The sequence below is a fragment of the Citrus clementina genome, unplaced genomic scaffold, assembly GCF_000493195.1.
Source record: "Citrus clementina cultivar Clemenules unplaced genomic scaffold, Citrus_clementina_v1.0 scaffold_2, whole genome shotgun sequence".
Lineage (NCBI taxonomy): Eukaryota > Viridiplantae > Streptophyta > Magnoliopsida > Sapindales > Rutaceae > Citrus > Citrus x clementina.
The window spans coordinates 18421706-18435365 of record NW_006262688.1 but is presented as its reverse complement, the minus strand read 5'-3'; the positions used below and the strand labels follow the sequence as shown (position 1 = coordinate 18435365).

At 32.5% G+C, this 13660-nt stretch overlaps 1 non-coding gene across 1 annotated transcript; it reads left to right on the top strand.

Annotated features, from left to right (window-relative positions):
• Positions 1-9152: 9152 nt before the first annotated feature.
• On the top strand, positions 9153-9256 carry LOC112101271. Its single transcript, XR_002907398.1, has one exon. It is a non-coding gene; the product is annotated as a small nucleolar RNA R71 (small nucleolar RNA).
• The last annotated feature ends 4404 nt before the right edge of the window (positions 9257-13660 follow it).

The following is a 13660-nucleotide window of genomic DNA, read 5'->3' as shown; positions in this document are numbered from 1 at the left end:
TAAAAATAAAGGGTTGGGCTTGGCATGACTTTTTTTTTCCTTAAGCCCTTGTCTATGACCTCATGTAGAAGATTGAACTGACCCGATCTTTTATGCGAACCCTACCCAACATGCCCTAAAAAAAACATACAATAAATAAAACTACATGTGGGTAAGTATGATGATTAATGTTAAAAATTGTATATTTACTAAGGGTGAAAATGTTATATTATGCTTTTATTATAATTTATATTTGTATTGATGTAATATATTATGAATTATTAATTATGCTTTTAAATATTTGATTTTCTGTATTTTTTATGTTTATTAGATAAAATAATAATTTCACGTAATTCACGGCTCCAAATAGATAAATGAATGTCACATATGGATTCCAAAGGTCATCGAGGTAGACCCACGCCTTTTGTTATGAAAGTAAAACTTATTTATGATGTTAAGTGTGAGAGTTGTTAATGAAATAAGTTAAGCATGCTTTAGTGGATTGAGTTAAATTTATGTTTGGTTAGTGAAACAAATGTATAGACATGATACATGTGTGGTGGGGATTGATCATGAGCTAGTATAAATGTATGTAGCTACCATCCATTTCTCTACACCTTTCTTCACTTCTTTCTCTCCAAATTCTTCTCCTTATCTCTTCTAAATACTCTTCTTTAATATTTTGTAAATCATTTCCATACTAAATTTAGCTTTATTTTCGATTTTAGTTATTGTATTTTTAATTATCTGTAATTTTAATTTTAAAAATTATTTTATTTTAATTATGCTTAACTATATATAGTAGGATAGGTGAACTCTTAGTTAAAAAATATGATTTAACTAAATTATTTTTTAATTATATAAATTAAATTATTTTCTATTTAATTTTATCCATATGTTATATTTTAAAATTTTGATTTATTACAGACAGATAAGGGAGTTTGGCGCAATAAATTCTTAATACCTTAGCATAGAGTACAGTAAAATGACATTTCAACTTATTGTAGTCAAGTTGAATTTTGACACACTAAGTACTTAATTCAGAATAAAATTAATGAGAAAATAACGATAATTTATGTAATTAATCAATAAATTTAAATAAAAATGATAAAAAAATTTATTAGATTATACGTACTACTAAGAGTAGATCCATAGCCCTAACTAATTTATTTTCATATTTTCACTTTAATTAAATAGTGTATTTGAATTATATTTCTAGTTCGTAGATAATTTAAAGGAAATTAACAAATCAAACCTTTTTCTTGTGGGTCAATCTCGGACTCACCAACTTATTTTATAACAAGACACTCTTATATTTAGGAGTTATAAATCACTTTTCAGTCATGTTATATGACAAATAATAAAATATTCATATCAAAGATATTTTTCTCCCACTCTCGTAATTACTTTGATTATGTTATTGATTTCAAAGTATTAAAATAATAATATGAAAAAAAATTAAATTAATAAGAATAAAATTTTCACCTTTTGGCTGGTTCAGCTAATTCCAACTAGTTATTGATAGTTGGTTACAAACTTTTATTATTGATACTAACTTATAATCCATAATGGGTTCCCGAACCAATTGTGTTACAAAAATGTGTTTCAGCTTTTATTATTGATATTGTAATTTATTTATTTATATGTTGGAAATTTATGTAGTCTTGGATATTTATTAGATTAGATTACATGGATTATTGGAGAATATTTTTTGAGGCAAAAGAGGTAAAAATGGTGTGTATGTGGGCAAGCATACACAAGTACATAAGTTTCTATCTTGGTATGTATATAAAGTATTTATTAAAGTATATCTTATTACTCCTCTCTTCCAATATTAATGTTGGTTGACTAGTCTAGTCATTTGAAAGATTTTCTTTACTAAACCTGTACTTAGAGGATTGTTTCAATATTTTCAAGTGTACTTTAGGAACTTGGTTTTTTATTAGCCTATAAAAACTCAATCTACCATGCTTTGCAAAATAAATATTGAAGATGATTATAGTTATATGAATAGAAAGATAATTCTTACTTTACTTTTTTTGAGAACTAATGAACTTATCAAAAACTGTATTCTCATGACTTTCCAATTTTTACTTATCACTCATATTCTTATCTGTGTTGAGTGTGTCATCAATATCATTCTTTTATACTTGTGGTTTCTGTTCAATTAAAAGTATTTAGGTCAAGATTTGTTAATCTTTGGTTTGTGTTTTCCTAAACATGAAGTGAAGATTTATTTATCTTTGGTTCAATTTTTTTCTTAAATTATTGGGTTAAGGCTTATATTTACCTTAAATCATTTTATAATAGTCTTCGTTATTTGAAACTTTAAATTGAACATGCATATCAAAGTTTTACTCTGGGTTCGCATCACGAGATAAACATTCAAATTCTGTATAACTGTATTGATGATGACGCAGCATCAAAGTGATACTAGATTTCATTATAGCGTACTTTTTGAAAACTCAAGAAGGGGACTCTCACAAAGGAGAAAATATCTTAATTCAAAAATATTGAATGTTATTAATGAAAAGCTTGTGAAAAAAACAAGCATAATAAACGTATTTATACTAGTTAAGATTATCTTATTTCTAATAAAATTATGATTCCTCATAAGTAACGGAATATCACTCAAACAGGAAAAAATATAAATTAAGTTCTAATCAAATTAGAAAAAAAAGAAATTAAATTTATACTCCTACTATGAATAGAGTTATCCTATATCGGATGAGCATATGCGATTTGTATTAATAAACATTTGTTGTGAATAGTATCAAAAGTTGTGCTAAAAATATAGTGTAAATAATATCGTAAACATTTACTACAATCATTCTATGTGATCATTCCATATGGATACATTGTAATCATTTAGTATGTGCACTTGAATTTAGATAATTAATCTACTTTAATTAATCCTTTAAGATTTTATAGCGCTACTATTCACCCTGAGTCAAACCCCGAAAACCCCCCAAAACGACGTTGTTTCGCTTTGATCTGTTTCCTTCTAATTTCCAAATGAACCGTTTTGAGTCACCTCTCACGCGAGTTCTCCAGCCACCACAATTGCCATCACGCTAGCCATCACCCATAAAATCTTCTCCAGCCACAATTGCCATCGCTCACAGACGACAGACCACAACCAATAAGCTATCACGCGAGGTCTCCGTTGCCATGACTAATAGTCAGGCAACAGTCGGCACTCACAAAGCAAACACAAACGGCCCTCGTTATCTACTCACAAGGCACCAGCCACAACTCCCCACTGCCATCACGTAACAGCCAACAACTACAACAAACGAGATAGTTTTGCACCTAAGGTAATGTAATGATTATTTTAGAGTTGTGAAATTAGTTGTTTGGGATTTTGGTTGATTAGGAAATGATTATTTTAGAGTTGTAATTAGGGTTGCTGTTGGAATTGTTGCTGATTTTTGTGTGCGATACAATTCTAACAGCATTGTTCCTTATTTTTGTGTGTGTGTGTGTGTGATAATTTGACTGATTGGGATTTGTGTTTGAGTGTGTGTGATACCTTTTTTTGCTGTTGGAATTGTTGATATAATTCCAGCAGCATTGTTGCTGATTTTTGTGTGTGTGTGTGTGTGATAATTTGGCTGATTAGGATTTGTGTTTGAGTGTGTGATACTTTTTTTTACTGCTGGAATTGTTGCTTCTGGAATTGTTTATACAATTCCAGAAGCATTATTGTTTATTTGTGTATGTGTGTATGTGTGTGATACAATGCCAGCAACATTGTTGCTGATTTATCTGTGTGATACAATTCCAACAGCATTGTTGCTGATTTTTGTGTGTGTGATACAATTCCAGTGGCATTGTTGTTGATTTTTTTTTGTGTGTGATACTTTTTTTGCTGCTAGAATTGTCTGAGCTGCATAATTTTGTGTGTGTGTGTGAACTCTCAAAATTGTTGCTGGTGCTGTAATTATTCTTGTTTTGATTTATTTTCGAATTGTTGTAGAGTGCTCTTTTTTTTCTTTTCATTTTCTTCTTCTTTTTTCTTTTTTTTTGTTTTGTAGTTCTGTTGGGATTATATGCTCTTTAAAGCATATTAATTTATTTATTTTCTGATTAATAAAATATTTAAGATATTTTCAATTGCATAAATATTTTGAATAAGGTCCATTTAATCATATTATATGTATGTATGTGATCATCATATGGATTCATAGAAGACATAAATAAAAGTTATCTTATGATTAAATAAATTAAGTTCGCAATTGATAAATAGAGTTGGGCGCTCTATTTATGTTTAGATTGTAATAAATTCATTGAATGATTTGTCTTAATTATGTATTAATTTATTAAATAGTACGACTACATTGAACAGGATCACATATGAGATTTAATTAACTTTATAATAATTATCAGACTTACTAACTTTCATAGGCATTGATTTTACTGTAATCTTAATCTTGAGTTAGTTATGATTTCATGATTGTAATAGTTATTCCATTTGAGTTACCAATGGGCACGACACATACTTGTAGTCAAGATTACCCGGAATCTTGGTGGAAGCAATTATGAGTATTGGAGTTATAGATTAACAATATAGAATTTGTACAATACATCTCTTGATAGGTTTTCGGCACTTGATCATAGAATTCTCATATTTAGTATGTTGAAAATGATCATTAGAGAAAACCAGTAAGTATCAAGGAACAAGATGTAATTAAATCGATTAGATAGTTGAGATATCGATTTAATTAGCGATGTGGTACAAAAGATTATGTAGTAAAGAAATCAATGTGGTTTGGGATGAATTATTATTCGAGCATACAATTATGGAGGTCAGTTCCAATCTTTTAGTGGAGTAGATTTGGAATTAAATAATTGTGCTAGTTTAATTACAGGCCTAATTATTGTAGACAGTATTGTATGTACCCAAATGATCCCCGGGTTAGCTCATTTAATTGACTGCACCACTACCGGATTAATAAGCAAGATAACTAGCTATTTGGGTCAAAAGCTTAAATATTTCATTTAGTGGGAGGCTCCATTTAATATGCTTGTGTGCAAGGGGCCTTATGTTATTTTACAAGGTGGGCTCCCTAGAAAAAGCAAGTAACGTGACTTTTGATTTTTATTATTTGGTACCTAGAGTTTTCACTAAAGGGAGATATAAAAGGCTTATTTTCTCTAAAGAAAAAAGATAGAGCCGCAATATACATATCAGAGAAAAATAATTTTTCTCTCTAAAATTGAGAGGAAAAATTTCTCTTGCTAGTTGCTTTAGTGGTGATAAAGGCCTCCATACGTCAAGTGCAAATCAAACTTGAGTCATAGCCTGGAAGATTATTTGGTAGCGGATCGTGATCTAACAGGAGTGGTGGTGACAGATCATGACCTGGGAGTCTAAATCACTTTAGCGGAAAAAGTCAAGATTGTTCATCTTCTTGGATTGTCAAGGTATGATTTTATGGATTACGTATTCCTATATATTGCATAAGATCGGTCCTAAAAAGTTTTATTTTAAGAAAAATTAATTTTCCTCTAACAATTGGTATCAGAGCCATCTCATATTAATATATAAGAATTTCGTATGAAATCAATATTGATATTTATGTATTAGAGTTAGAGGTGGCAAAAATACCCGTCCGGTCCGGACCCGGACCGTACCCGGACGTTGTGGGCCGGGTATTACCCGACCCAGGTATGAAGCTGGGTTGGTCTTGCGCATCACTTGATAAACCCATAATCCAGATTTTATTAAAAAAATATTATAAAATATATATTATTTTAAATATTTATATTTATTTGACTAATTTATTATACATATATAAACTTTTAAACACTTAAAGTTTATATTTTCATGTCAAATTTTATTGAAATAAATTTAAAACTTATAAAATTACCAAAAAATAAAAAATATATACACATATAATATTAAAAAAAATATAAAATTCAGGTACTCGATTAAAACCCGGCCCGGGCTCGAACCCAGACCCGGACCAGTTGCATCCAGGCAGGGTCCGGTCATTGCAATACCCAGACTCGGCCCGGGGTTTTGCCAACCCTAATTAGAGTGGCACAATTTATTCAGATATATATTATTTGTTTAATATATAAATAAAGCATGCTTAGTTTTTGTCTTAATTCATTGTTAGATTCTCTATTGTATTTTTTCTTTGGATTTGTAACAAGAGGGGTAGTCTTTTATCATCATATTTCCCTCTTGATTTAGTTGACTGTTATAGAAGTTTTGTAAGCCAAAATTGGCTTAGGAAATTTGTAAATCACTGGAAACTTATAGAAACTTGCACGAGACTGCTGGAAACACGCGCTACAACTGCTAGAAACTTGCGAAAACTTACTGGAAACTGCTGGAAATTATAGTGGAAACCTACTGGAATCTGCAGCAGCGCGTGCGGCCCTTGTTGCCAGCTGCGCGCATTGCAACAAACGCTACAAGCAACCATCACTGCAAGCAACGCTGCCAGCAGCTGCAGCAGCAAGCAATGTGCCTAGCAACGCGAGCGAAGATGGTTGCGTACGGAAGCTGCTGTTGGAAGGCGTCGTGAGACATTTGGGAACTTTTTAGTGAGGCGCCGGCAGTTAAATCGAAGTCAGAAAATCATGAACGAAGGCTGGACTTTGTATCGACGGCGGCTGGGGAGGAAAATATGGATTTTGAGGTTTTTCAATGGTTTTTATCATTGAGTTCCCTATGGTTCAATAGTATTTTCCTTTTGACAGTTAAGTTTTAAATTTATGCATTTAAGTCAAAAAAACATTTTTGGGCTTAATGAATCGTAGTTTTAGGCCCAATTGAATTTGGACTTAATGGATTAAAATGCATAGATAAAATTTAACACATTAAATTTATTTTTGATCCAAAATTTTTATTAAAAGAAGATTTTATTTATTTTCTTTCAAAATTAAAATTGGACCAATAATAAATTTAAAAGTCCAATTTTCCCTAATCCATTAACAAAGACAAGCTTATGGGAGATGCACATTGACAAGAAGCCCAATAAAGATTAGGCTTAGGGTTAATGTATTTTTTCCATTTTAGGAAAGCCATGCGTTAAGATTATTTAATTATTTTTCTATATATTATGTTTTGGATGATAGCATGCCGTAATAACATGTCATATAGAATAGGAAGTGTCACTCTATGCATAATGATACATGTCATTCATTAATTATGAATCTCATTATATTGTTTGAAATTTGCATATGCTTAATAATATTGGATATCATCTAGATAATATTATAGGAAGCATGTAATTAAAAATATAATTAACGTATGTTTTAAAAGGAAAAACCAATTTTAAAATATTGGGTGGGAGAGGGAAAATTCAAGATAATTTTTCCTACAAGCTCCACTATTAGTTCAATAATAAAATTATATGTATACCTCGACTTCATGATACGGTGATGCTCCCTTCGGATGATATATATATTAGACATTTTATTTGATAAATTTCTTTAAAGATAAAATTGAAATATTTTTCAATCGATTGTTCACCCCAACAGTAACTATTGATTATGAAAAATACGTAGATTGAAACAATGGTTATACACTCAACTAAATTTTGTTATTAACCTTCCCAACGAAGCTTTGTTAACAAATTTAGGCCTAAAAGGATAATGATAATTATTTATCATGTCTTTACATGAAAGTAAAAATCTAATGGATAATTGGGTCTAGTAAGTGTGGACATGACTTCCCCAATGGATAGCTTGTTAAAGCGGTACTAGATTATCGTTATAATAAATTAAAATGCATTTATGGTTTTTTGCATTTTTGTCATGTATTGTAAATATTGTTTCAAAGTATTTATGCATGTTTATTTTCTTTTTTAAGAAAATGTCTTCCATTAACCCATTATTAATTATCCTTGTAACAGATTTACACTAGCTCCTAAATCCAACAAAGCATTCTCAATTGTGTGCTTCCCTATATTACATGAGATAGTGGGGGAGCCTGGGTCTTTGCATTTTAGAGGAATTTTGTGTTGGAGTATAGAACTAACGTTTTCTGTTAAAAATGTCTTCTTTTGAACATGAATGTTTCTCTTTTTAGTACAAAGGTCTTTAAGAAACTTGGCATAAGATGGAACTTATTTTATAGCATCAAGTAAAGGGATGTTAACACTTACCTGTTTGAAGATTTCAAGAATCTCACCTGTGGATTTTTTCTTCTTTCCTTTAGCTAACCTCTGAGGAAATAGAGCTTTCGGAACGTATTCTCGTGGGTTGGCTTCTTCTCTCTCCTCCGGTGATGAGTCCTCAATATTCACAGGTACAATTTGATTTTCTTTTATCACCGGCATCTCTACTTTGTTGTCGACTTCTTTTCCTTTTCGCAAGGTCATGACGGCTTTGACCTCTCCGTGCTGCTGTGGTGAACTGGTACTTATTTCGTGCACTCATTTAGGATTGGGCACTGGTTGACTTGGGAATTTACCTTTCTCAAAAGTCATTGCCAAGGTTTGAACTGAAGAAGCAAGTTGTCCTCGAGGCTTGAAACTGATTGAGCTTGTGAGTTGAAGCCTGCTCTCATCTTATTTCATAGTCCATCAATGGTGCGGTTCTGTTGCTCAATCGTAGAGTGAGTAACATTTTTGAAATTCTGGAATGCATCCTCCTATGGTCTGGGTTGAGAGTAGTTCTGGTTCTGATTGTATGATCTAAATGGAGGCTGAGAGGCTTAAGGAACTTGAGGAATTTGTTGCATTGGTGGAGTTGGAGCTGCTGATCCATTCTATTGGAATCTTCGAGACCATGAAAAATTTGGGTGGTCTCTCCATCCAGGATTATATGTGTTGGAGTATGGGTTGTAATTTGATGGCTTTCTCATTACACCTATGACATTGGCTTGATCTGGATATGAGTCAGGGTCATGTGGTTCTGTTGATTTAGCAGTCGATAACGATGCTATTTGTCGAGAGAGACTTTCAACCGTCTCCTTGACTTCTTTGATTCCCGAACTTGACTCGCCAATGTGAACCTCATTTACTCCCTTAATTCTTCTAGTATTCCTGAGTGATCGACTCCGTTGTTGGGAATTATCTGCTTGTCGCTGAAAGAATTCTCAAATTTCTAATGCACTTTTTGACATTAGCTCTCCTCCACTTGTTGCCATTAGCCATTCTTGCACATTCGGCAATAATCCCTCCAAAACGTATTGGCATTGGTGCCATTTCTCGTACCCATGATGTGGACACTTCAAGAGTAGCCCATTGAATCGCTCCCATGTTTCGAAAAACTGCTCGTCTTCTCTCTGGGTAAACTCTGAAATTTTCCTGCGAATAGCATTGGTTTTATGCACTAGGAAATATTTATTCAAAAATTTTGTTACCATTTGTTCCCATGATGTGATGCTATTGGCAGGTAATGTATTGAGCCATGAACGAGCTCTATCCTTTAAAGAAAATGAGAATAATCTAAGTTTAACATCATCGTCTGAAAAATTCTCATATTTAAATGTTTGACAAACAACATGAAAATCATTCAAATGATTATATGGGTCCTCATTTCTAGGCCATAGAATGTTGGGAGACAATTTAGCACACTATGTTTTAATTCAAAACTCCTAGCAGCTACATTTGGGTATCTTATGCATGATGTGCTCAAATTAGCTAAAGGGCTGAAATAATCCTTAAATGACCTCTCCTGTGGTGGTGCTTATTGTTACAAATCCATTTTATTTTTAATGTGTTTGTGTGTGCGAAGTGTTTTTTCAAGTTCAAGGTCTATAGGTTCAAGATTAGGTAATAATGACATACGACCATGCATGTAAAGTATTGTGCAAATTTTATTGAACTCGCAAGTTCACGAATCTATTGTAGTATCGATCAATGGTGACGAGTGTCGATCCCACGAGGAGGTGGATTTTAATTATATGTAGAATTAATTTTGTATGAAGGTGGTTGCATTTGTGGTGAAAGTGACTTAGATTATCCTAAAATTGGAATTGAAATGACGAGAATAAATTGAAGAGAAATCTATTGAAATGACGTACTTGAATATCTGGATCCATATCAACATGCACCATGGGCTAAATATTCCTTATTAGTGTCAATTAAATCATAAGGGGGGAATCCATACCTCATGAACCACACTCTAATCAATATGGTACTAAGGGCTTATCGTGCCAAATAATAATAACCTTGTACTAGGGAGTTGGTGAAACTAGGGCGGTATCTAGACAAGATTATTATTATTTGTCAACGAGAAGTCAAAACATCCGCAAAAACTAACGGGGAAGAGAAAGTAAATTTACCAATTAAAGCCCATGACACATGTTAAGACTTCACCTTCAACCCAAGTTTGAAAGAAAATTAGCTACTCATAATTGAACTAGGGGCAAAATGGAAATTTATTAAAATACGTAGAAAATACAAGATGGAGAAGGAATTACAAAAAATGGAGTCCAAAAATGGATTCAGCGATATCCAATTAGGGGGGGAGAGCCCCTTTTTTATAAATACATTGAGTAAATCATGGCCATTGGATTAAAAACATTTCGGATGCTTAGAATTGCCCCACGTCATCAGTCAACAGTATGCGGTTTGACCACGTGGTTTGAACAGTAACACGGTTTGACCCGGCTTGACAGTGACACGGTTTGGTTGAAATAATCTTGTGTAATGCATATACCGTACGCAAGATTTTTGGTCCACTGATATGCTGCCATGTCATCGATCAACAGTGCATAAGAATTTTAGTCCAATAGAATTGTGACACCTCATCAGTCAATGCCACATCATCGGTCAATGCCACATCATCGGTCAATGCCACGTCATCAATCCGTCTATGTGAATAGTACCGTACATGTGAACAGTGTCATTTTTCCTTTTATGCTCCTCCTAAGGTTTTCGACAGTCCTGAGTTCAAAAGTGATGTCCGTTTTACCGTCTGATCTCTCGTTCAATGTGAAATGACTATGATGCCCCTAAAATACATAAAATATTTAATTATAATACAACACACATAATTAAATGACAAGAAGTTTAACTACATAAAAATAAGGGTGTTAGTAAAACTTGAAGTGTAAAATGACGATTTGCTCCTTTATAAATATACATTTTCTAACACTCAACACACCCCCCAACCAGCTTATTGCTAGTCCTTAGCAAATAAAGCGAAAACAAAATTCAAATCCAAAATGATTTTTTTTTAACAATCATGTTTATTCAATCAGACTAATGATAGTAATAAAATAAAAGTATAAGCATTATCTCCAGTTTAAAGAAACATCACACCCACATCACCATCCACATGAATCAGCCCAATAGACTTTATCATAGCTACTTTCAAGAATGACATGTCAAACCCCAAAATCTCACTGGAAGTAGTGACACCTTCACAAAGAAATTAAACCCAATAAAAATAGTCACTCCAATGAATAGTAATTGAGAGAAAATAATAAAGAAGTGATATCACATGCTCTCACCAAGATGAAAGAAATATGCCCTCAGCTTAGAAATAATACGATCTCAAGTCAAATAAAAATGCTAGTCAACCCAATTTATTTATTTATTTTTTTATGCACTACTACATCTTTTTAGCCCATATAACTAGCTTCTACTTCAGAGTATAGTTCCTTAAAATTAAGAAGGACTTTTATTAGGACGTAACGTAAGCTAGGGACATGGCTAACAAAGGAGGGGGAATAAGGAAAACAAAGTGTATGTTTAAGAAAAATACAGAGATTTTTGTTTTGTTGTTTTTTTTTTGGAAGTTGCAAGGTGGATTTCACCTATTATTGTTATTTTTTTTCTTTTTTCTTAAACAACAATTTTTATTTTTTATTTTTTTGCTTTTGTTTGGCACAACCTCACTGAACAAAATAATTATTTACATTTTTCTCAAACATAAATAGGTGATGGAACTTATAAGACATCGGGTAATACTCCAAATCGGAGTGGGTCAAGATGATAAGTCGACAAGGAAAAGGTTTTTTTTTGTTTTAAGGCTCAAAAGGGTTAATTATGGATATTTCATAAAAGGGATGGCTAGAAAGACTCAAACGAATCAAAGATGGCCTTTCCATCATTTTTTAGGGCTCTAAAGAATCTTCCATATCTACTAGTTAGATGGGTCTCTAGATGTAGCAACATACATTTTTTTTATTTTTTTCTCTTTTTTTTTAAATTTTACAACAACTTTTTTTTAAAGGTTAACTTAAAAGAAATCTAGAGATCATGTATAAAATAATAAACAACTAAGATGTATAAAGAATGGGCAAAATGGTTACTCTCCGAGAAAAATGATAGGCTCAAAAACTCACTTGGTACTTATTATGACATGTTCATTCCTTCAAGCAACTCATATTTGTCTCCGACATCAACATGTAAAGTAGCAAACATAGCGTAACATCACTTAAGACCAAAGATAATACAAATACTAAAATTTGAAATTAATCATGTCATCCAATGTTAAAACAAATCACACAATTTTTTTCTTTTTTTTTAAACAACATTCTACCCCCCAACTTATTCTAAACATGAAAGGAAAATATGCATGTAGAAATGTGAAAATGATTCAGAAAAACTAATTAGAAAAGTTACACTTAAAATGATAGAAAAAGAAATGTTTTTTTTTAACTAAGAAGATGCGTTTCTAAAGGCACTACACTCCATATTCAGCCATCTTTAACTCGAAAAATTTGAAAGTGTATATTTATAAAGGCGAAATTAGAAAGAAGAAGAAAAATGATTGTAAAAAAATTAATAAAGGAAAAGAAAATATCTGGAAATTTTTTTTGTTTTTTTTTACGAAGGAGATGCGTTTCTAGAGTAACTACACTCCATATTCAGCCATCTTCAACACAAAAAGTTAGCAACAATTAGTTTCTACAACAAAAAATTAGTAAAAACTTAACCAAGATTCCACAATTGTCGACTATTCCCTCCCCCCCAACTAGAACGAAACATTATCCTTAATGTTTTAAAGGAAAGAAGTAGAGTTTAGAAGACATCACCTGGGTAGTACAGCACAGAAGAAAATATTTACAGGCGGAGAGTTAAATTTAATTTGTACTTCTTACTACGGCTACTGTTACCGTCATTATTAGGACGCTCCAACACAAAGGTCCAGGGGTCTGGCTCCGGTTTATAAGCTTGTAACAGATCAAGTAGCTCATTCGCAGTGTGAGCACAAATAAAAAGCTTTTTCGTATTGGAAGGAATGAAATAGTTTTTTTATTGAATGGTTAAGAAATGCGAGGAAGCCATCATAAAAGTTATTGACATTTAACAAATCGATGGGTTTATGGTGAATGTGCAGATGGGCCCAAGACACTAGTGTGATAAGTGTCTTTAGTGTTGCAAGATCTCGTAGAAGGAAAATAAAAGCATCAGCATGATTAAGCATTTCAGTTATTCTTTCTTGCATATCTGAGACGACTAACTCTTCTCTAGTCGGTGGGTCAGATAAACTGCCCAAAGATTTTAGGGCTCTTGGGATGATGCCTAACACTTGGCTTCCTTTGACAAAAGCAGCTTTTGAGACCAATTTTGATAACCCTCAGTTACCTCCTCTATACACCAAGTGTAGTTTTCTCTCTGCTATGCTTCAACCAAGATCTATGGCTGCCTCAACGAACTCTTTATGTTTGCCATAGTTAAATCCAGAAAGCACACAAATGTTCTTGAATTGTCTATTGGGAGTAGCTGCCATTGGAATATTTCTCAAAAACAATTTGTGAGTG